This window comes from Carassius auratus, chromosome 17 (assembly GCF_003368295.1).
Source record: "Carassius auratus strain Wakin chromosome 17, ASM336829v1, whole genome shotgun sequence".
Classification (NCBI taxonomy): domain Eukaryota; kingdom Metazoa; phylum Chordata; class Actinopteri; order Cypriniformes; family Cyprinidae; genus Carassius; species Carassius auratus.
The window spans coordinates 14,933,586-14,941,097 of record NC_039259.1 but is presented as its reverse complement, the minus strand read 5'-3'; the positions used below and the strand labels follow the sequence as shown (position 1 = coordinate 14,941,097).

The window sequence follows — 7,512 nt, the reverse complement described above, 5'->3', positions numbered from 1 at the left end:
TAATTGTGGGTTGAAAGGTTGCAAACCCCATTTGATGACCGTTGTATTTTTTTCCACTTTAAAAGCACACTGGAAGACACAAAATAAGAGTAGCGGCATCACTGTACGGGTCAGTGACAAATAAGTGTTTCCACGAGAAATTAAAGGAAAAAAACGTTGAAAAATCGAGTTTAAAACACACGTGCCACCTTTTTCTAAATTTATTCGTGTTGAGTTCATGTAGCGCTGAAAAACATTTACAAAAAAGGTTCACATTTAAAATGTCGCGATGATGAACCACAAAAATATTTTGTATCTTAATGTGAGTGGGCATATATGATTGAATTAATCAATATTATACATTTTGCAGAGTGACATCATGTAACACAAGCTAACCATCTGTCGCCATTAAAAGGTGAAATTATATCCTAGATTTATTAACCTTGACACATAGTCATGAGGGTCTGCAGGGTCCTATGATCTAATTTCCTGTTTTATGGGGTTTTTCCCCTACACATTCACACCACATGACTTCGACTTAACAAATATTTCAAATATTACAGTAATAAGAAATAAAGTTGTGTTGTTAAAATATAAACACATTTCTAATTAATTTTACTAAAAGATTACATCAAACCACTTAATAAGGTTTTCTTTTCAAATAATGTATAATTTTAATGAGTCTGTTTTCTCCTTCTTCATGGTATCAGGAAAGTTGTACCACCCTGACATGTTTTATGTCCCCTTAACAGTAAAAGAACTGTATTTGAATCATTTCGTGTCAATTAAACCCAAACAAAACGTGACCATCATGTCACTGACCCGTAAATCACATCACGTGGTTAGTAAACTTTTGGATAATTCTGTACTGATGTACTCTGCATTAACTCATTCTCATGTCAAGTGTTTCAGATAATGTAAAATAATTGCATGAGATCTTATCAGTGGCCAACCCCAGGAGCTCCAGGGCAATGCAAGCGGGACAATGGCTTCCACCTAAACATTCCCTGCCCCTGAAACCATAGCTGGGCTTATCTGTGCATATCTATGTAGTGATGAATGGAAACCCCTAACTAGGGCAGATGGCAGCCCCATTCGTGTGCTAAGAGCAGATTTACTTTAATTGTTCTTAATGCTCCTTTGTTTTGGGACTCCTCCATGAGAAAGGGCCCTCAAACAAGCTGCATTTACATGTAACAATTAAACTATAATGACCCTGCAAGTGATTTATTGGTATGCGGTGGAAAGGTTTTGTGTAAACTTTGTGGCTTGGAGGTCTCCTCAGAAATAGCTGGGAAAAATGCAAACAGAGGGAAAATGGAAAGGCCGACAGTTTGATTTCACACCTGAAAAAGTGAATTAACAGAAAGCAACTGATAACATTCAGATGTTAATGCAATGTAGTTAATGCAGAAAGGTTTCTGTTAAAGTGACTTTCGCTGGTGTGCTAAATAAACTGTGCTTAGTAATGAAACACGTAGACAAACTGTGTAAACATTTATTTTATTACTTAGCATTTTTTTTTAAAAAGGTATTAAAATAAAAACAGAACGCAGAACAAACATATGCACACAAATAACATTCAAATCTCTTTCTTTGAAAGAACAAGAAAACCAACACACCCATGGGATGAAGTCTGACATTCTTCTGACATATCTCGCTTTCTATCAGTTAATGCAGAAAGGACAATGGCGCTCACCATACATTCCTGCGCTTTTGAGGTTTCAGCACTTTTCCGCCTATTGACACGGCTTTTGGCACATACTGGCATCCAGCAAAACATTGCAAACTTCTGGCCTCATAACATCAAAGTAAATCTGTGAAAGCGCTTGTTTTCTTTTTCCTCCTGCAGGCACCAGCCAGTGAAAAATAGGCTCAATGTCCTTGCAGTGGACCGTGCCATGTGAACGTAAGACTGGAGGGAACAGTTAGAAAGCTGTATTTTTCTTGCTGCTTTTTTCTCTTCAGGTTAATTATACCTGAAGGGAAATCCTTTTAACCGCTCCTTGCAGCGTGTAGGATTGGCAGGAAGATCAAACAGCCATTGAGTAAGATGCCTATAAATATAACACATTCATTTGTCTCAAAATTGTCCCCTTCCCCCTCAGTTCCTCTGGCTTTCTTTTTCTCAAAGCACTGCTCCCGAGGCTTTAACCCTCCTCATGTACACTGCTGAGTTCACATCTGGAACAGATGGCTGAAGCCACTTCTGAAAGAGGCAAGAAGTCGACCTGGAGACAAGTAAAGGCAAAGAGAGCCTTGGGTTAGACACAGTCTGTTCCAAACAGACACAACAGTCATGCGTTCAGATGATTTATAATGCTGAACAGAGGCAGTAGCCGCTTTATTGAAGGCCTGCTCATCAGACAGATATTTATTTGATGTTTCAGAGGTTTCTGTGCTGTGTTTTGACAAAGCAAGGCAGTACTGAAGATTTATACCTACCATTTTCCATATAAATCACATTCTTTCTCAAAAAATCATTACATTAATCATTATAACCCTTCAAGGTACATTATCTAGAAGTTTTATATATCTTTTTTTTAAATGAATTGTTTAAAAAAATGAAACATTGTTTTAAACAAATCTAACAACATTTTGGTAAGTTAGATTTATTGTTTTAAATAAAACAAAAGAATATTGCCAAAGGGCTAAGGAAAATGTTCAAAATACGAAGCTATTAAAATATACAAAATCTTTCAAAAAATGTTTTAAAAATATAGTATCTTGTTTTAACCATTTTTTAGATATTTCACTGAAAGACAATGAAAATACAATAGTGATTAAAAATTTGGGATCTGTTTTGAATTAAATATGGCTTTATCTATAAAATCATACAAATAAAAAACACTTGTTTTTGGTTTTATAAAATATATGTTACGTATATTGTGTCACTTTTTTACATCAAAGAACAAAACTTGATTATTCAGTAAAAGCTGCTAATGATGTTAACTGGAATCAATCAATCCAAAGCAAACACTGACCTGTCCATGTTTTTTCACTACTGAGAGAGAAGCTTGTGCACTGTGGATGAGAACTGCAGATGAGCGCGGCCTCTCTGGCAACCGTGCACAGACAGCACGCAGCCCTGCTGCTTGTACGACGGCCAGCATCTGTATTCCATATTTGCAACACTCCTCATTCCTTTCAGGACAGCATAATCTGCACAGAGAGGAAAAATGCATCAAAACTATTCCAGGATCCACTCAACACTGTTGCAACACCCATCTGTAAAATATTACCATGTTCAGAGACTTTAAGAGAAAAGAGTCCTCTCACAGTAGAGGTGGCAGAATCTCATGTTACTAAATGTGTGCGCGCACATGTGAGGACAACAAAAGGCAGCGGTGGTTCTGCCAAAATCGCAAAATAGAGGGGAATGTGTGGAAACTTTCTACGAGAGTTGTTGTGAACGTGTTTGGACATAAGATTAGAATATTCTTTGACAGTCCTTGGCTGTTGTAATGCCTCTGTGCAGCTTTATTGTGGCCGTATGATTGATTTATGGGTGTCAAAGCTCACAGGGAGAAAGTGAGAGTGTTTCGGGCTACAAAACTTGCCCTTGAAGATGGATTGAGTTACACAGGTTTTATTACTGAAGTACTGAAGTACTTCTTAAAGGTGCAGTCGGAGACACATCACGCTGAGAGCACTGCGTTTATCTGGAATGTTGTTTGCTGTAGTTTTGATTGAATATGCATGTAATGGGAGTATAATTCATTATTAAAATCAACTCATTACCTCTGGTTATTGATGGCGGCAAATTCTCTAGGTGCAGCCCAGATTTGTACATATGCAAAACCTCTTCGAAGGCGACCGTGGTTTCGTTAATGCTTTGCTTTAAATCTCCTGTGACAAGAACATAATTTAAGCTTCTATTATACAACCACTTCAAGCTACAGAGATCATTAAGATGAATTTTGCACAAAAAAAAAAAACTCACCTGTGGAGTTCATTATTTGGTGAATAAGAGGTTTCAGCAGTGGGGGAGCTTGATGAGGCAGTAGGTAAGTGAAAAAATACCTGGGGAGGAAAATAACGAATTCATATAATTCATCCGGTAACTCGGCCAAGAATAATAGAGAGGCGATTCACTCTGCAAGATCAATATGCTACAGCTGATGCCCTGAGACACAACGGGGCGGATAATTAATCACAATAGGCACAGGAGGGGAGAAGCTGCCATGAAGCTCCCCGGACTGACCATGTCAGACTCTTGTACGCCAACTATTTTATTATCTGGCTCAGACAATAAAGGTGGAATGTGGGAAGTGCTCACCTGTAGGCATTGTAGAGGTTCCTCATCTCGTTCAAGCCCTCGCAGGTTCTAGAGGGGGAGCATCGGAGGGTGAAATTGCGGAGGGGAAACTGCAGCAGGCAGTCTGAGTCCTCTTGACAGGACGGTTCTTGAATACTTGCATCATCCAAGTCCGTTAACTTGAGTTCTCCTGACACCATAACAAACTGTCGAGGCTGGAAATCCAGCAGAGCTACCGAACCCAGCGGTGAGTGAGACAGATACTGAAGAAGCTGCACTAAACCAAGACACACCTGTGCACAAACACAATTAATAGTTACTTCTTTGCTTAGGTCTATTTTTATTACCACAAAAAAAATAACCAATTAATAAATTAATCGTTAGAATAATTGACATTCACAAGTGAATAATCTAATCTAATATATATAAGTATATATATATATATATATATATATATATATATATATATATATATATATATATATATATATATATACTTATATATATTAGATTAGATTATTCACTTTTGAATGTCATGAACCAATGTTGTGTACCAACAAAACAAAATTATATATTCAGAACTATATATATATATATATAACATAATATTGATATATTATTTTATTTACAGTATTTTATCCATGTTATACTAATTATACTAATTACTATACTACTATATTTGCAGTTTCTAAGGCATGCTTTTCATTAGAAATGTCTAAAATCTCTTAAAACAAGACACATTTACTTGAGAAACAACTAAATATATAAAGCTTATTTTTATAGAATATTTATTTAGTACAAGCGCATTTTTTTTATGGTTTGTAACTTTTTTATGCTCAAGAAGTAGAAACATTTTTAAGTCACATTTGAATATACCCTTCAAGATAGCATAGCTAAATCTCTTCAGAAACAGAGGAGGATGAAACCAAACACCTTTTGGAAAACTCTTGACAACGTGTTTCAGAAAAGGCAAGAATGTCAAAGATACGAGTCACTCGATTACAGCCCTTTAGCTTCAACGCATTTGTCATCATCTGCTCCCATCAACAATCAAAGGTGCAGAGTGTCAACACCTGCTTCTTGTATACCAAAGTGAACGTGAAAGAAAATACTCTCGCCTCGTTTAACTCGGTATCACCCGCTCCCTCAAACAGTGCCGAGAAATTATCAGGGTAAAGAAAAGTAAAAGGAAGGACATCTGAGACAGACATCTGTCCCTCGGTACTATTTGATCAGGATCAGTTGGTATGGAGATGGGACTCCAGTTAATCCACCCAAGCCAAAGAATTTCATCCACCCCCACCTCAGGTATGCCCTGTGGGGGGACTGTGGGTGGGGAATCTCTGATTAACACTCCACATGAGGCCTGGGGGTGGTGCTCTTACCCGAAAGCGCTCTTCCCAGGGGCTCTGCAGGAGCTGTATCATCTGAAGTGGCATCCCCTGCTCCAGAACTGCTGTGATGCCACCAAACAGAGTGCTGTCCTGACATTGACCTTTCAGCTGGAATGGGCACAAGTTTAGTGGATAAACTGATGCAAATGCAACATGTGGCATTAAGCTTTTGCATATCTAATTTATTACATAACTGGAGAGTGAGTCCAAGTTATTGCATAAGGGTGTTTTTCTTACCTCTACAATATTAGGGTGCTGCAGTCTCTGCAATAAGACAATCTCCTTCCTCAGTTTGAAAGATACAAGCTCATTACAGCCTTGGGAATCTTGAAAATCTTCCATGCACAATCTCATGTCAGTACCTTGATGGTTTATGGATTTCAGTGCCACAAATAATCCCTGCGGCAACTCTGCTTTTAACACTGTTTTAGTGTAACCTGACCCGAGAAAGTCAACAGCTTTGATGCCACCAAGTTCTTCACAGCCAATATCAGTTCTAGCAGTTACTGGGCTGTCCGAACTTAGTTTCCCATTTATATTGTCATTTGTGGAGAAACTTGGATCCATAAAGCCTTGTTTATTATCAAAAGTGATGTCCAAGAGCTCAAGTTCTTGTTGTCTTTCCTTAAGTTGTTGAAGCAATCTGTCCCGCGCTGGAGTTAGACCATCTGGGCGGGCAGCATCACCAAAAGGCTTGTTCTCCTGGAGACCAAAGTGCCATTTTTTAAGAATAACTGTTAAAGACAAAAACAACAAAGCAAGAAGTAAAAAAGCGCAAAAGGGATTCCTTGAGAAAGTCATGGTAAGTTAATTTAGGTCCTTTCTGAGCTTAAACTGTCAAACTCCGACACATTCTCTTCGGTCATGCTTCTCTCTGACACGCACAGAACGTGCGCACTGTTATAGTGTAGTAATTGTGAGCTGAAGTAACGCCCCCTGGGCGTGTCTTACTGCCAATTGCCAAATAATCACCTCCCACACAATGCAAGTTCGATAGTTCGATTGACACACAACCAAAAGAGGCTATATGTGCTTTTACCATAACATTGACCTCTTGAAGAATGTATGTAAAGGATAACATACATTAAGGCGATTATTATTGTAAAATAAACCCTGACAAGATGATCAGGCCCACGGTTAAACAGCCTGTCTCTATCTTAATAAATAAATAAAACACACTGAAATAAAACATTGATTACTTGAGTTGCAATTACTTTATCATCCTAATAGCTTTCACAAAGAAAAATAGTCCACCTCAGCACAGAGTAGCCTACGTTAAATATTAATGTAGCCTATATTTTGTTATAAATAATCTAGGCTACTCTTTACTGTTTACTGGGTCATTTAAATAGCGAAAATAAAAATCAGTTTTAGGCTCTCTCTCATTCATCTTATGCCTCTTACCGGTTTGTTGTTCTTCTGAGCAATGTTTAATTTTCTTTCTGCAACCATTTATATGCTAAAACTATTGTCCTTTCACGGCAGTTTTATTACAGTCGCAAGACGGCGCCAAAGAGTTATTTTGTTCCAACTAGAAGTTCACACGTAAAACTCGCACGTAATAAGAATTAGCTACATTAATTATTAAAGAAAGTAATTTTAGTGGAGTACTTGTACTTTTTTAAAACGACAACAATAATAATATAAACTTAATTAAAATTATTCTAATAATTTAACATCGTTGGACAATGGAAAGAAATGACTTAAAAAAATAGACAAACGTTTAATGTAAATGTAATTAAATGTAAATGTTAAGTAAGTACGCCCTCTGAAAATTATGTAAATGCTTTAATAATGGATAACGTTAATTTCTCATAATCTCAAACCTTAAAATATGTGGAAACTATTTAAAAACATGTTTCAAGTTGATGTCATATTTAA

The 7,512-nt window shown here is 37.2% G+C and overlaps 1 pseudogene; it reads right to left on the bottom strand.

Annotated features, from left to right (window-relative positions):
• Nucleotides 1-1,993: 1,993 nt before the first annotated feature.
• On the bottom strand, nt 1,994-6,514 carry LOC113117357 (extracellular tyrosine-protein kinase PKDCC-like; annotated as a pseudogene).
• Between the last annotated feature and the right edge of the window lie 998 nt (nt 6,515-7,512).